This window comes from Pseudophryne corroboree, chromosome 11 (assembly GCF_028390025.1).
Source record: "Pseudophryne corroboree isolate aPseCor3 chromosome 11, aPseCor3.hap2, whole genome shotgun sequence".
Taxonomy (NCBI): Eukaryota; Metazoa; Chordata; class Amphibia; order Anura; family Myobatrachidae; genus Pseudophryne; species Pseudophryne corroboree.
In genome coordinates, this window is record NC_086454.1 from 85,637,845 (window position 1) to 85,654,617 (window position 16,773).

At 49.4% G+C, this 16,773-nt stretch overlaps 1 protein-coding gene across 1 annotated transcript in view; it reads right to left on the reverse strand.

Annotated features, from left to right (window-relative positions):
- The window catches only part of SYT9 (synaptotagmin 9), a 281,737-nt gene that overhangs the window by 248,390 nt on the left and 16,574 nt on the right, over nucleotides 1–16,773 (reverse strand). The gene's annotated exons all lie outside the window — the stretch shown is intronic.

The window sequence follows — 16,773 nt, forward strand, 5'->3', positions numbered from 1 at the left end:
GCAACATTTGCTACCACTTTGAATGTCTTTTAAATGTTTGTTCTTTACACAGTGGTTTCTTTGTTTATAGGGTAACTGCTGCAGCGGCGCCTTCGGGAAGCGCCTGGCGGTCGCCATGGTTACCCTCCTGTTCGTTCGGTGCTCCCGACACGTCATCGCTTCGCGACGCAACACGTCATCACTCTGCGATGCGGAAGCCAGCGGAGCGGTGCGGCTGGCGGTGGCGCCGACGAACAGGTGAGTATGTTTGTGTTTAATGGATGTCAGTATTTATGTATGTTGGTTTATACACTCTGTTCACTTGCTGTATTTGGCCCTGAGGACGGGGGTTTACCCCGAAACATGTCGGCCTATATGGTCTAAATAAATGACCTAAACTCTTCATCAAAAGCCTGTCTGAGTGCCGCCTTCTTCCAACAAATCTATATATAGATGACACTTTTTGTGAATACACCTTGATTATAAAGACTCTGAGTGCCGCCTCTTTGTTCCTTTGTTGCATATACCGGAGGGAGACCCCCGGACGGGGAAGGCACAGGAGCAAGCCATATCCCACTGTGGATTACGTGAGTGCCGGGGTTACTGCATAGATATATATATATATATATTATATACATATATATGCATATACATCAATAAGGAAATATGTAGGGGCATGGCTTCATGGCGAAGAGGCGTGGTCTCAAAATGATACCAGTTCATATTACCCTGCACAGTAGTCTCCGTTATTCAAATGATGTCACACAGTAGTGGCATTTATACGCATTACAGGAGGTAGAGCCCCTTATATACATTATGCCAGTTAGAGCCCTTTTTACACATTATGCCAGGTAGAGCCCACTTTCACACATTACACCACAGTTGAGCAGAGCCCCTTATACACGTTACAGAGCCCCTTATATACATTATGCCAGGTAGAATCCCCTATACACATTACGCCAGGTAGAGCCCCTTTTACACATTACACCAGGTAGAGCCCCTTTTACACATTACGCCAGGTAGAGTCCCCTTATACAATGCCAGGTAGACCCCCTTTTACACACTATACCAGGTAGAGTTCCCTTTTACACACTGCCCCAGATAGAGCCCCATTTTATACATTGCACCAGGTAGAGCCCCCTTTCCTTCTACACATTCCACCAGACAGAGCGCCCTTTCACACATTGCACCAGGTAGAGCCCCATTTTACACATTGCACCAGGCAGAGCCCCCTTTTACGCTAGTTTCGGCCCTGTGTGTATGGCTCATATGCCTAGTTTTGTATGGTACAGTAGGCAAATTATTGACATCAGTTGTGTTTTTGTACATACAGTATCTATACAATTACATGAAGAACTAATGGATATCTGTCTCTCTCTGTGTCATATATTATATGTAGAATGGTTAGACAATAGAGTTTAGCAACTTCTGTACAAGTCTTTAGCTTACTTGGGTTGGTACTGATTACTTTGCCCTCTGGTTGAGTCCTCCATCACTCATCAGGACAGAATAAATAATGGGTCACTTAGAGTTGCCCCAGACATAGAGACCTCATATTTGATGGCGACTGACCTTTTAGCGTCTTACACTTTTTCTAATTAAGTTGTCCAGCATTAAATAATATAACTGTCTGGGAAGGATACATGTAGGCTGAACACAACAGCAGGAAACCCTCATTTACATTACTGTCTTTTATTTACCGGTTATAAACTCGCCTGCTTCTGTGTGTTTGTACATCATGTACACTATATATTCTTGAGCAGTGTGAATAAAGCCTCAATTAATATTCTTTATTATTATTACTATTATAATGAATATATTTATAATTCTGTGGGTGCTACAATATAACTGTAATGACTAATAATAAGTAAGGGTTAAGTAACCCACCTATAGGCAGCCCTCACTATGTGGACCTGGAAATACACAATGGTGGTCATTCCGAGTTGTTCGCTCGTTATTTTTTTTTCACAATGGAGCAATTAGTCGCTAATGCGCATGCGCAATGTCCGCAGTGCGACTGCGCCAAGTAAATTAGCTATTACTTAGGTATTTTACTCACGGCATTACGAGGTTTTTTTCTTCGTTCTGGTGATCGTAATGTGATTGACAGGAAGTGGGTGTTTCTGGGTGGAAACTGGCCGTTTTATGGGTGTGTGTGAAAAAACGCTGCCGTTTCTGGGAAAAACGCGGGAGTGTCTGAAGAAACGGGGAAGTGTCTGGGCGAACGCTGGGTGTGTTTGTGACATCAAACCAGGAACGAAACTGACTGAACTGATCGCAGTTGCCGAGTAAGTCTGGAGCTACTCAGAAACTGGTAAGAAGTGTCTATTCGCAATTCTGCTAATCTTTCGTTCGCAATTTTACTATGCTAAGATTCACTCCCAGTAGGCGGCGGCTTAGCGTGTGCAAAGCTGCTAAAAGCAGCTTGCGAGCGAACAACTCGGAATGAGGGCCAATATATGAAGCAACACTAAAACCAAGTAGTATAAAGGCTCACTGAAAAAGGTAGATTGGCTGCCAGTGTAATATATTACAAGAATATTTCTTAATTTATTTTGAGATTTTTCATATAAAATTATTCAATAAAATATGTTAAAAAACGTGCAAACAACAAGTACAAACAAAGGAGTCTATTTACTAAGCCTTGGATGGAGATAAATTGGAAGGAGATAAGTGACCAGCCAATTGGCTTCTAACTGCCATGTCACAGGCTGTTTTTGAAAACTGGCAGTTTGGAGCTGATTGGCTGGTACTTTATCTCCGTCCACTTTATTTCCATTCAATGTTTAGTAAATAGCCCCCATAGAGACTATTCGGTCTGTTTAGTAAGAATAGCAGATTGCTGACTGCTGGTTAGTTTCAGTCTTGTGGTTAGTAAGCCCACTCACACACTTTGTTAATATAGGCAGTAACAAGGAAAAACGCTTATAAATGTTATACGTCACCCTTCATTGGTGAAAAGATGATGAAAATAGGAGTTGTGTTCATATAATCCTGTGCCTCCGCTGTTGGTATTTGTAATCACTGTCTTTATCACAGTCCCACTTGTCTGGCTGGGGCCAAGCAGCTCACTAGCATATGTTGTTACCAGACGCTGGGAAGGCACACTGTGCAGAGGCTGCTGTGGATCGGTGAACACTCGCTTACTGTCGCGAGCCGGGACTTCCGGTTACGGTGCTTCCGGCTTCCTATTTCATGCAGTCCACCTATGTTCCACTTATTGCTTGCGTCAACTAACGCATTTCTGCATCAACGCATTTCTCCGCCCAATTACGTGGCGGTTTCCTTAGAGGAACGCAAGTGGACCACATGAAACTGGAAGTTGGAAGCACCATAACCGGAAGTTGCAGCTCGCGACAGTAAGTGAGTGTCCACCGATCCACAGCAGCCTCTGCACAGTGTGCCTTACCAGCCTCTGGTAACAACATATACCAGTGACCCGAAACACTATTATTTCACAAACTGCAAACAACAGCATCACTCAGAGACTACTCAAAGAAAAGCAGCACATACCCTGCCTCATTGATAGCAGCACATCACAACCTCACTGACAGCAGCACATCACTGCCTTATTTACAACAGCACATCCCTGCCTTACTGACAGAAGCACATACCTGCCTCACAGACTGCAGCACATCACCGCCTCACTGACAGCACATCCTGCCTCACTGCGGGTGGGACAGCGGGTAGTGTGCAAATAGCATGACTGTCCCACATTCTGCCTCACTGAAAGCAGCACATCCCTGCCTCACTGACAGCAGCACATCTTTGCCTAACCGACAGCAGCACATCCCCGCCTGACAGCAGCACATCACTGCCTCACTGACAGCAGCATATCACCTCACTGACAGAAGCACATCCCTGCCTCACTGACAGCAGCGCATCCCTGCCTCACTGACAGCAGCACATCCCTGTCTCACTGACAGCAGTACATCCTTGCCTCACTGATAGCAGTACATCCTTGCCTCACTGATAGCAGCACACCCTTGCCTCACTGACAGCAGCAAATCCCTGCCTCACTGACAGCAGCACATCACCAACTCACTGACAGAAGCACATCCCTGCCTCAGTGAAAGCAGCACATCACTACCTCACTGACAGAAGCACATCCCTGCCTCACTGACAGCAGCACATCCCTGCCTCACTGACAGCAGCACATCCTTGCATTACTGGCAGCAGTACATCCCTGCCTCACTGACAGCAGCATATCCTGCCTCACTGACAGCAGCACATCCCCGCCTCACTGACAGAAGCACATCACCACCTCACTGACAGAAGCACATCCCTGCCTCACTGACAACAGCACATCCCTGCCTCACTGACAGCAGTATATCCCTGCCTCACTGACAGCAGCACACCCTTGCATCACTGACAGCAGCACACCCTTGCGTCACTGACAGCAGTGCATCCCTGCCTCACTGACAGCAGCACATCCTTGCATTACTGAGAGCAGCACATCACTGCCTCACTGACAGCAGCACATCCCTGCCTCATTGACAGCAGCGCATCCCTGCCTCACTGACAGCAGCACATCCTGCCTCCCTGTCAGCAGCGCATCCCTGCCTCACTGACAGCAGCACATCCTGCCTCACTGACAGCAGCACATCCTTGCCTCACTGATAGCAGCACACCCTTGCCTCACTGACAGCAGCACATCCCTGCCTCACTGACAGCAGCACATCCTTGCATTACTGACAGCAGCACATCCCTACCTCACTGACAGCAGCGCATCCCTGCCTCACTGACAGCAGCACATCCTGCCTCACTGACAGCAGCACATCCTGCCTCACTGACAGCAGTACATCACTACCTCACTTACAGAAGCACATCCCTGCATCGCTGACAGCAGCACATGACTGCCTCACTGACAGCAGCACATCCCTGCCTAACTGAAATCAGCACATCCCTGCCTCACTGACAGCAGTGCATCCCTACCTCACTGACAGCAGCGCATCCCTGCCTCACTGACAGCAGCGCATCCTGCCTCACTGATAGCAGCACACCCTTGCTTCACTGACAGCAGCACATTGCTGACTCACTGACAGCAGCACATTGCTGCCTCACTGACAGCAGCACATCCTTGCATTACTGACAGCAGCACATCCCTGCCTCACTGACAGCAGAACATCCCTGCCTCACTGACAGCAGTACATCCCTGCCTCATTGATAGCATCACACCTTTGCCTCACTGACAGCAGCACATCCTTGCATTACTGAGAGCAGCACATCCCTGCCTCACTCACAGTAGCACATATTTGCCTAACTGACAGCAGCACATCCCTGCCTCACCGACAGTAGCACATCTTTGCCTAACTGACAGCAGCACATCCCTGCCTCACTGACAGCAGCACATCACTGCCTCACTGACAGCAGCACATCCCGCCTCACTGACAGCAGCACATCCCGCCTCACTGACAGCAGCACATCTTTGCCTCACTGACAGCAGCACATCACCACCTCACTGAAAGCAACACATACTTTCCTTATTGACAGCAGCACATCACTGCTTCACTGAAAGCAGTGCATCCCTGCCTCACCAACAGCAGGGCATCCCTACCTCACTGACAGCAGCACATCCTGCCTCACTGACAGCAGTACATCCCTGCCTCACTGATAGCAGCACACACTTGCCTCACTGACAGCAGCAAATCCCTGCCTCACTGACAGCAGCACATCCCTGCCTCACTGACAGCAGCACATCACCACCTCACTGACAGCAGCACATCTTTGCCTCACTGACAGCAGCACACCTTTGCCTCACTGACAGCAGCACATCACCACCTCACTGACAGCAGCGCATCCCTGCCTCACTGACAGCAGCGCATCACTGCCTCACTGACAGCAGCGCATCAATGCCTAACTGACAGCAGCACATCCCTGCCTTACTAACAGCAGCACATCACTAGCTCAGTGACAGCAGCACATCCCTGCCTCGCTGACAGCAGCACATCACTGCCTCATTGACATCAGCACATCACTGCCTCACTGACAGCAGCACATCCTGCCTCACTGACAGCAGCACATCCCTACCTCACTTACAGAAGCACATCCCTGCCTCGCTGACAGCAGCACATGACTGCCTCACTGAAAGCAACACCTTATTGACAGCAGCACATCCCTGCCTAACTGACAGCAGCACATCCCTGCCTCACTGACAGCAGCACATCTTTGCCTCACTGACAGCAGGACATCCCTGCCTCACTGACAGCAGCACATCACCGCCTCACTGACAGCAACGCATCCCTACCTCACTGACAGCAGTGCATCCCTGCCTCACTGACAGCAGCACATCCCCGCCTCACTGACAGCAGCGTATCAATGCCTAACTGACAGCAGCACATCCCTACCTCACTTACTGAAGCACATACCTGCCTCACTGACAGCAGCATATTCTGCCTTACTGACAGCAGCACATCCCTGCCTCACTGACAGAAGCACATCCCTGCCTCACTGACAGCAGCACATCCCTGCCTCACTGACAGCAGTACATCCCTGACTAACTGATAGCATCACATCTTTGCCTCACTGACAGCAGCACATCACTGCCTCGCTGACAGCAGTACAACCTGCCTCACTGACAGCAGCACATCACTGCCTCGCTGACAGCAGTACAACATGCCTCACTGACAGCAGCACATCACTACCTCACTTACAGAAGCACATCCCTGCCTCACTGACAGCAGCACATGACTGCCTCGCTGACAGCAGCACATCCTGCCTCACTGACAGCAGCACATCACTAGCTCACTTACAGAAGCACATCCCTGCCTCACTGACAGCAGCACATGACTTCCTCACTGACAGCAGCACATCAACACCTTACTGACAGCAGCACATCCCTGCCTCTCTGACAGTAGCACATCCCTGCCTCTCTGACAGCAGTACATCACTACCTCATTTACAGAAGCACATCCCTGCCTAGCTGATAGCAGCACATCCCTGCCTCACTGACAGCAGTACATCTCTGCCTCACTGACAGCAGCGCATCCCTGCCTCACTGACAGCAGCGCATCCTGCCTCACTGACAGCAGCACATCCTGCCTCACTGACAGCAGTACATCCCTGCATCACTGATACAGCACACCCTTGCTTCACTGACAGAAGCACACCCATGCTTCACTGACAGAAGTACATCGCTGCCTCACTGACAGCAGCACTTCCTTGCATTACTGACAGCAGCACATCCCTGTCTCACTGACAGTAGCACATCATTGCCTCACTAACAGCAGCACATCCCTGCCTCACTGACAGCAGCATATGCTGCCTTACTGACAGCAGCACATCCCTGCCTCACTGACAGAAGCACATCCCTGCCTCACTGACAGCAGCACATCCCTGCCTCACTGACAGCAGTACATCCCTGACTAACTGATAGCATCACATCTTTGCCTCACTGACAGCAGCACATCCCTGCTTCACTGACAGCAGCACATCCTTGCATTACTGAGAGGAGCACATCCCTGCCTCACTCACAGAAGCACATATTTGCCTAACTGGCAGCAGCACATCCCTGCCTCACTGACAGTAGCACATCTTTGCCTAACTGACAACAGCACATACCTGCCTCACTGACAGCAGCACATGACTGCCTCACAGACAGCAGCACATCAACACCTTACTGACAGCAACACATCCCTGCATGACAGCAGCACATCCCTGCCTCACTGACAGTAGCACATCCCTGCCTTACTGACAGCAGTACATCACTACCTCACTTACAGAAGCACATCCCTGCCTAGCTGACAGCAGCACATGACTGCCTCACTGACAGCAGCACATCAACACCTTACTGACAGCAGCACATCCCTGCCTAACTGAAAGCAGCACATCCCTGCCTCACTGACAGCAGTGCATCCCTACCTCACTGACAGCAGCACATCACTGCCTCACTGACAGCAGCGCATCCCTGCCTCACTGACAGCAGCACATCCTGCCTCCCTGACAGCAGCACATCCTGCCTCACTGAAAGCAGTACATCACTACCTCACTTACAGAAGCACATCCCTGCCTCGCTGACAGCAGCACATGACTGCCTCACTGACAGCAGCACATCAACACCTTACTGACAGCAGCACATCCCTGCCTAACTGAAAGCAGCACATCCATGCCTCACTGACAGCAGCGCATCCCTACCTCACTGACAGCAGCGCATCCCTGCCTCACTGACAGCAGCACATCCTGCCTCACTGACAGCAGCACATCCTGCCTCACTGACAGCAGTACATCCCTGCCTCACTGACAGCAGTACATCCCTGCCTCACTGATAGCAGCACACCCTTGCTTCACTGACAGCAGCACATCCCTGCCTCACTGACAGCAGCACATCTTTGCCTCACTGACAGCAGCACATCCCTGCCTCACTGACAGCAGCACATCACCACCTCACTGAAAGCAGCACATACCTTCCTCACTGATAGCAGCACATCACTGCTTCACTGAAAGCAGCGCATCCCTGCCTCACCAACAGCAGGGCATCCCTGCCTCACTGACAGCAGTACATCCTGCCTCACTGACAGCAGTACATCCCTGCCTCACTGACAGCAGCACACTCTAGCCTCACTGACAGCAGCACATCCCTGCCTCACTGACGGTAGCACATATTTGCGTAACTGACAGCAACACATCCCTGCCTCACTGAAAGCAGCATATCCTGCCTCACTTACAGCACCACATCCCTGCCTCACTGACAGCAGCACATCACCACCTCACTGACAGAAGCACATCCTTGCCTCACTGACAGCAGCACATCTTTGCCTTACTGACAGCAGCACATCACCACCTCACTGACAGCAGCGCATCACCACCTCACTGACAGCAGCGCATCCCTGCCTCACTGACAGCAGCGTATCACTGCCTCCCTGACGGCAGCACATGACTGCCTCACTGACAGTCGCACATCCCTGCCTCACTGACAGCAGCACATCCCTACCTCACTTAGAGAAGCACATCCCTGCCTCTCTGACAGCAGCACATCCCGGCCTCACTGACAGCAGCACATCCCTACCTCACTTGGAGAAGCATATCCCTGCCTTTGACAACAGCAAATCCCTGCCTCACTGACAGCAGCACATCCCTTCCTCACTTAGAGCAGCACATCCCTGCCTCACTGACAGCAGCACATCCCTATCTCACTTAGAGAAGCACATTCCTGCCTCACTGACAGTAGCACATATTTGCCTAACTGACAGCAGCATATCCTGCCTCACTGACACAAGCACATCCCTGTCTCACTGACAGCAGCACATCACTGCCTCACTGACAGTAGCACATCACTGCCTCACTGATAGCACTACACCCCTGCCTCACTGATAGCAGCACACCCTTGCCTCACTGACAGCAGCACATCCCTGCCTCACTGACAGCAGCACATCACTGCCTCACTGATAGCAGTACATCCCTGCCTCACTGATAGCAGCACACCCCTGCCTCACTGACAGCAGCAGCACATCCCTGCCTCACTGACAGCAGCACATCCCTGCCTCACTGAGAGCAGCACATCTTTGCCTGACAGCAGCACATCCCTGCCTCACTGACAGCAGCACATCACCACCTCACTGACAGATGCACATCCCTGCCTCACTGACAGCAGCACATCTTTGCCTCACTGACAGCAGCACATCCCTGCCTCACTGACAGCAGCACATCACCACCTCACTGACAGCAGCACATCCTTGTCTCATTGACAGCAGCACAACCCTGCCTCACTGACAGCAGCACAACCCTGCCTCACTGACAGCAACACATACTGCCTCACTGACAGCAGCACATCCCTGCCTTCCCTGCCTCACTGACAGCAGCACATCCCTGCCTTCCCTGCCTCACTGATAGCAGCACATCGCAGCTTCACTGACAGCAGCACATCGCAGCCTCACTGACAGCAGCACATACTGCCTCACTGACAGCAGCACATCCCTGCCTTCCCTGCCTCACTGACAGCAGCACATCACTGCCAGCAGAACATCACTAAATCACTGACAGCAGCATATCACTGCCAGCAGAACATCACTGAATCACTGACAGCAGCATATCACTGCCAGGAGAATCACAAATTTCTGAAAGAAAAATATCACCTGTTATATTCACTTACACCGTTATGCAGTTTTATGTTTATTCATTAAATATAATTAAAATTAAACACCCTATTCTGAACTATTTTTCGTCCTATTCTGTATCCTCACAACGGGGGCGATAGATATATCACTCTTGGGTGGTGTGTGTCTCAGAGCGCGCTTGTTTGTGATGTCACTGAATATAATTTGAGAGTCATCGATACAGAGTTTGTTACAAATTCCTGTATATTATAAAGTTAAATGCAACTCTTGTTATAAATTATTATGGCTGTTACAATCACCTGAGATTTCTGTAATCTGCATTTATAAGGACACAGAACCACTGAGTGGCTTTAAGCAATCTTATTGCCTATACCATATTCTCTTGAGTCATGACACATACCTGTATGTCTACGCAGTGTCTGTAACTTTATGACACATGGGGCGAGATTCAATTGTGGTGTTTGTCGGCAGCCAATAGATGGCGCTCAATGGAGTAATTCAATCCAGGTGCGATAGCTGCTGGCACCTGCATTTCAGCTTGCACCCCTCTGGGTTGGTGAGCTGAAATGTGTGAAAAGTAACTCGTTTGGGCGCCCAAACGGCACTTTTTGCGATTGCGCCCAGCACTTTGGTTGTGTTTTACCACTTTACGTAGCAGAAGGACTATATCAGAATAAAGAGAAGAGATGGCCAGAAAAACATGGTGGGAAGCAGGATACCCCGCTGGACTGATATATGACACGTATGGTGATCCACAGTGGCAAGCTGTTTATCTCAACCCTCAGTCCAGAGAAAGTGGACAATGTATATATGTGCTTGGAGTATGCTCAAATCAGAATATCACCTTTATAGGCCCTACACACTGGCCGACAATCCTCAAAGATATGAACGATCTCATTCATTATTGAACAAGATAACGTTCATATCTTTGAGTGTGGAGTCACCAGTGATGAACGATTCGCGGCCCCGCGCTCGCTCATCGCTGGTGCTCCGTCAGCTGTGCATGCAGGCCAATATGGACGATCTCGTCCATATTTGCCTGCACTTGTATGGAGCTGGGTGATGGGGGGAGTGAAGAAACTTCACTCCCCCCGTCACTGCCCCCCCGCCGCCAGGTCGCCCGTCTGCCAATCCTCTGCAGTAAATTGCACAATCTGCCAGATAACAGCTCTCTACCTTGATCCTCTCATTCCTGGTCACCTTTCCAGGACCTCGGCTAGTCCTGTCTTCCCGTGTCTCTAACTATCGCTTTAACATAGGACTTTTTCAGCTTTTTGACTACAGCAGTTACTACATTGCCTCTTGGATAACCACAGGTGGAAAGTAGCACAAAAGTAAAATCCTTCTCCAGAACTTGAAGAGGGGGAAGTACTTTCAGTCAATGTAAATGGTTGCTTTCAGATCAGTGCCATTAGACTTTAGACATCTTGCCAATGCTTCCTTTTTGTGGCTATCCCCCAAAAACGTCTGTGCGAGTCACACACCCTGTGCCCACTACTTATCATATAATTGGGTTTTAGCTTGTAAAAAGAAAAGGAATAAATGATTGCGACAATATTCCCTTGCATGTGCATTGCTGCTGCTATTGCGAGGTAAAAAAAAAAAAAAGTTTTTCACAGATTACGTTTATTTTAAGCTTGTGTAGAAGGTGTTAAAACGATTGTTAACATTGTTCTCCATCTGTCCACCTTCATTATCTCTCCAACTTTCCCACTGAACATTTTATCACATTTTTAAACAGATGCCAGTATAACATCAGTGATGCTGCTCTATGAGACTGTAGCCTAAACACTAACCAGGTTCTGCTGCTATATGCTATTTCTGGCCAAGTGCCATTACAATGATGCTGTATGGGGCTAGCTGGCAGCTACTGTATTTTACATTCTCTGGACTATGGTGACAACGTCCAGTTATAAATGTTTAACATTAATCTGACTTTAAAATACGGAGACATGGGGGCAGGCCGAAAGCCACCACCACATTTCCACTATCTACATATTAACATAGAAAATAAGAATTTACTTACCGATAATTCTATTTCTCATAGTCCATAGTGGATGCTGGGGACTCCGTAAGGACCATGGGGAATAGCGGCTCCGCAGGAGACTGGGCACATCTAAAGAAAGCTTTAGGACTAACTGGTGTGCACTGGCTCCTCCCCCTATGACCCTCCTCCAAGCCTCAGTTAGGATACTGTGCCCGGACGAGCGTACACAATAAGGAAGGATTTTGAATCCCGGGTAAGACTCATACCAGCCACACCAATCACACCGTATAACTTGTGATCTGAACCCAGTTAACAGTATGATAACAGAGGAGCCTCTGAAAAGATGGCTCCCAACAATAATAACCCGATTTTTGTAACAATAACTATGTACAAGTATTGCAGACAATCCGCACTTGGGATGGGCGCCCAGCATCCACTACGGACTATGAGAAATAGAATTATCGGTAAGTAAATTCTTATTTTCTCTAACGTCCTAAGTGGATGCTGGGGACTCCGTAAGGACCATGGGGATTATACCAAAGCTCCCAAACGGGCGGGAGAGTGCGGATGACTCTGCAGCACCGAATGAGAGAACTCCAGGTCCTCCTCAGCCAGGGTATCAAATTTGTAGAATTTAGCAAACGTGTTTGCCCCTGACCAAGTAGCTGCTCGGCAAAGTTGTAAAGCCGAGACCCCTCGGGCAGCCGACCAAGATGAGCCCACTTTCCTTGTGGAACGGGCTTTTACAGATTTTAGCTGTGGCAGGCCTGCCACAGAATGTGCAAGCTGAATTGTGCTACAAATCCAACGAGCAATAGTCTGCTTAGAAGCAGGAGCACCCAGCTTGTTGGGTGCATACAGGATAAACAGCGAGTCAGATTTCCTGACTCCAGCCGTCCTGGAAACATATTTTCAGGGCCCTGACAACATCCAGCAACTTGGATTCCTCCAAGTCCCTAGTAGCCGCAGGCACCACAATAGGTTGGTTCAGGTGAAAACGCTGGAACCACCTTAGGGAGAAACTGAGGACGAGTCCTCAATTCCGCCCTGTCCGAATGGAAAATCAGATAAGGGCTTTTACAGGATAAAGCCGCCAATTCTGACACGCGCCTGGCCCAGGCCAGGGCCAACAGCATGACCACTTTCCATGTGAGATATTTTAACTCCACAGATTTAAGTGGTTCAAACCAATGTGACTTTTGGAACCCAAACTACATTGAGATCCCAAATTGCCACTGGAGGCACAAAAGGAGGCTGTATATGCAGTACCCCTTTTACAAACGTCTAAACTTCAGGGACTGAAGCTAGTTCTTTTTTGGAAGAAAATTGACAGGGCCGAAATCTGAACCTTAATGGACCCCAATTTCAGGCCCATAGACACTCCTGTTTGCAGGAAATGTAGGAATCGACCCAGTTGAATTTCCTCCGTCGGGCCTTACTGGCCTCGCACTACGCAACATATTTTCGCCAATTGCGGTGATAATGTTTTTGCGGTTACATCCTTCCTGGCTTTAGATCAGGATATGGATGACTTCATCCGGAATGCCTTTTTTCCTTCAGGATCCGGTGTTCAACCGGCATGCCGTCAAACGCAGCCGCGGTAAGTCTTGGAACAGACAGGGTCCTTGCTGGAGCAGGTCCCTTCTTAGAGGTAGAGGCCACGGATCCTCCGTGAGCATCTCTTGAAGTTCCGGTTACCAAGTCCTTCTTGGCCAATCCGGAGCCACGAATATAGTGCTTTCTCCTCTCCATCTTATCAATCTCAGTACCTTGGGTATGAGAGGCAGAGGAGGGAACACATACACTGACTGGTACACCCACGGTGTTACCAGAGCGTCTACAACTATTGCCTGAGGGTCTCTTGACCTGGCGCAATACCTGTCGAGTTTTTTAATCATGTGGACGACTTCTGGGTGAAGTCCCCACTCTCCCGGGTGGAGGTCGTGCTGAGGAAGTCTGCTTCCCAGTTGTCCACTCCCGGAATGAATACTGTTGACAGTGCTATCACATGATTTTCCGCCCAGCGAAGAATCCCTGCAGCTTCTGCCATTGCCCTCCTGCTTCTTGTGCCACCCTGTCTGTTTACGTGGGTGACTGCCATGATGTTGTCCGACTGGATCAACACCGGCTGACCTTGAAGCAGAGGTCTTGCTAAGCTTAGAGCATTGTAAATGGCCCTTAGCTTCAGGATATTTATGTGAAGTGATGTATCCAGGCTTGACCCTAAGCCCTGGATATTCCTTCCCTGTGTGACTGCTCCCCAGCCTCGCAGGCTGGCATCCGTGGTCACCAGGACCCAGTCCTGAATGCCGAATCTGCGGCCCTCTAGAAGATGAGCACTCTGCAACCACCACAGGATGGATACCCTTGTCCTTGGTGACAGGGTTATCCGCTGATGCATCTGAAAATGCGACCCGGACCATTTGTCCAGTAGGTTCCACTGGAAAGTTCTTGCGTGGAATCTAACGAATGGGATTGCTTCGTAGGAAGCCACCATTTTTACCCAGAACCCTTGTGCATTGATGCACTGAGACTTGGTTCGGTTTTAGGAGGTTCCTGATTAGCTCAGATAACTCCCTGGCTTTCTCTTCCGGGAGAAACACCTTTTTTCTGGACTGTGTCCAGGATCATCCCTAGGAAACAGAAGACAAGTCGTCGGAACCAGCTGCGATTTTGGAATATTGAGAATCCAATCGTGCTGCCACAACACTACCTGAGATAGTGCTACACCGACCTCCAACTGTTCCCTGGATCTTACCCTTATCAGGGAATCGTCCAAGTAAGGGATAACTAAAATTCCCTTCCTTCGAAGGGATATCATTTCGGCCATTACCTTGGTAAAGACCCGGGGTGCCGTGGACCATCCCTACGGCAGCGTCTGAACTGATAGTGACAGTTCTGTACCATAACCTGAGGTACCCTTGGTGAGAAGGGTAAATTTTGACATGAAGGTAAGCATCCTTGATGTCCCGAGACATCATGTAGTCCCCTTCTTCCAGGTTCGCAATCACTGCTCTGAGTGACTCAATCTTGAATTTGAACCTCTGTATGTAAGTGTTCAAAGATTTTAGATTTTAGATTTAGAATCGGTCTCACCGAGCCGTCTGGCTTCGGTACCACAATAGTGTGGAATAATACCCCGTTCCCTGTTGCAGGAGGGGTACCTTGATTATCACCTGCTGGGAATACAGCTTGTGAATGGCTTCCAAAACTGCCTCCCTGTCAGAGGGAGACGTCGGTAAAGCCGACTTTTGGAAACGGCGAGGGGGAGACGTCTCGAATTCCAATATGTACCCCTGAGATATTACCTGAAGGATCCAGGGGTCTACTTGCGAGTGAGCCCACTGCGCACTGAAATTCATTGAGAACGGGCCCCCACCGTGCCTGAGCTTGTAAAGCCCTAGCGTCATACTGAGGGCTTGGCAGAGGCGGGAAAGGGTTTCTGTTCCTGGGAACTGGCTGATCTCTGCAGCCTTTTTCCTCTCCCTCTGTCACGAGCAGAAAAGAGGAACCTTTTGTCCGCTTGCCAACAAAGGACTGCGCCTGATAATACGGCGTCTTATTTTGAGAGGCGACCTGGGGTACAAACGTGGATTTCCCAGCTGTTGCCGTGGCCACCAGGTCTAAAAGACCGACCCCAAATGTCCCCTTTCAAAGGCAATACTTCCAAATGCCGTTTGGAATCCGCATCACCTGACCATTTTACTAGTAGAATTGGACAACGCACTTATACTTGATGCCAGTCGGCAATTATTCCGCTGTGCATCATGCATATATAGAAATGCATCTTTTAAATGCTCTATAGGCAATAATATACTATGCTAATATTTCCAGTCAGGGAATCCGACCATGCCCACCCAGCACTGCACCTCCAGGCTGAGGCGATAGCTGGTCGCAGTATAACACCAGTATGTGTGTAAATACCTTTTTGGATACCCTCCTGCTTTCTATCAGCAGGATCCTTAAGGGCGGCCATCTCATGAGAGGGTAGAGCCCTTGTTCTTACAAGCGTGTGAGCGCCTTATCCCCCCTAGGGGGTGTTTCCCAACGCACCCTAACCTCTGGCGGGAAAGGGTATGCAGCCAATACTTTTTAAGAAATTATCAATTGTTATCGGGGGGAAACCCACGCATCATCACACACCTCATTTTATTTCTCAGATTCAGGAAAACTACAGGTAGTTTTTCCCTCACCGAACATAATACCCCTTTTTGGTGGTACTCGTATTATCAAAAATGTATAAAAACATTTGCCATTGTCTCAATCATGTAACGTGTGGCCCTACTGGAAATCACGGTTGTCTCTTCACCGTCGACACAGGAGTCAGTATCCGTGTCGGCGTCTGTATCTGCCATCTGAGGTAACGGCCGCTTTAGAGCCCCTGACGGCCTATGAGACGTCTGGACAGGCACAAGCTGAGTAGCCGGCTGTCTCATGTCAACCACTGTTTTTTTATATAGAGCTGACACTGTCACGTAATTTTCAACAGTACATCCACTCAGGTGTCGACCCCCTAGGGGGTGACATCACTGTTACAGACACTCTGCTCCGTCTCCACATCATTTTTCTCCTCATACATGTCGACACAAACGTACCGACACACAGCACACACACAGGGAATGCTCTGATAGAGGACAGGACCCCTCTAGCCCTTTGGGGAGACAGAGGGAGAGTATGCCAGCACACACCAGAGCGCTATATATATACAGGGATAACCTTATATAAGTGTTTTTCCCCTTATAGCTGCTGTATGTT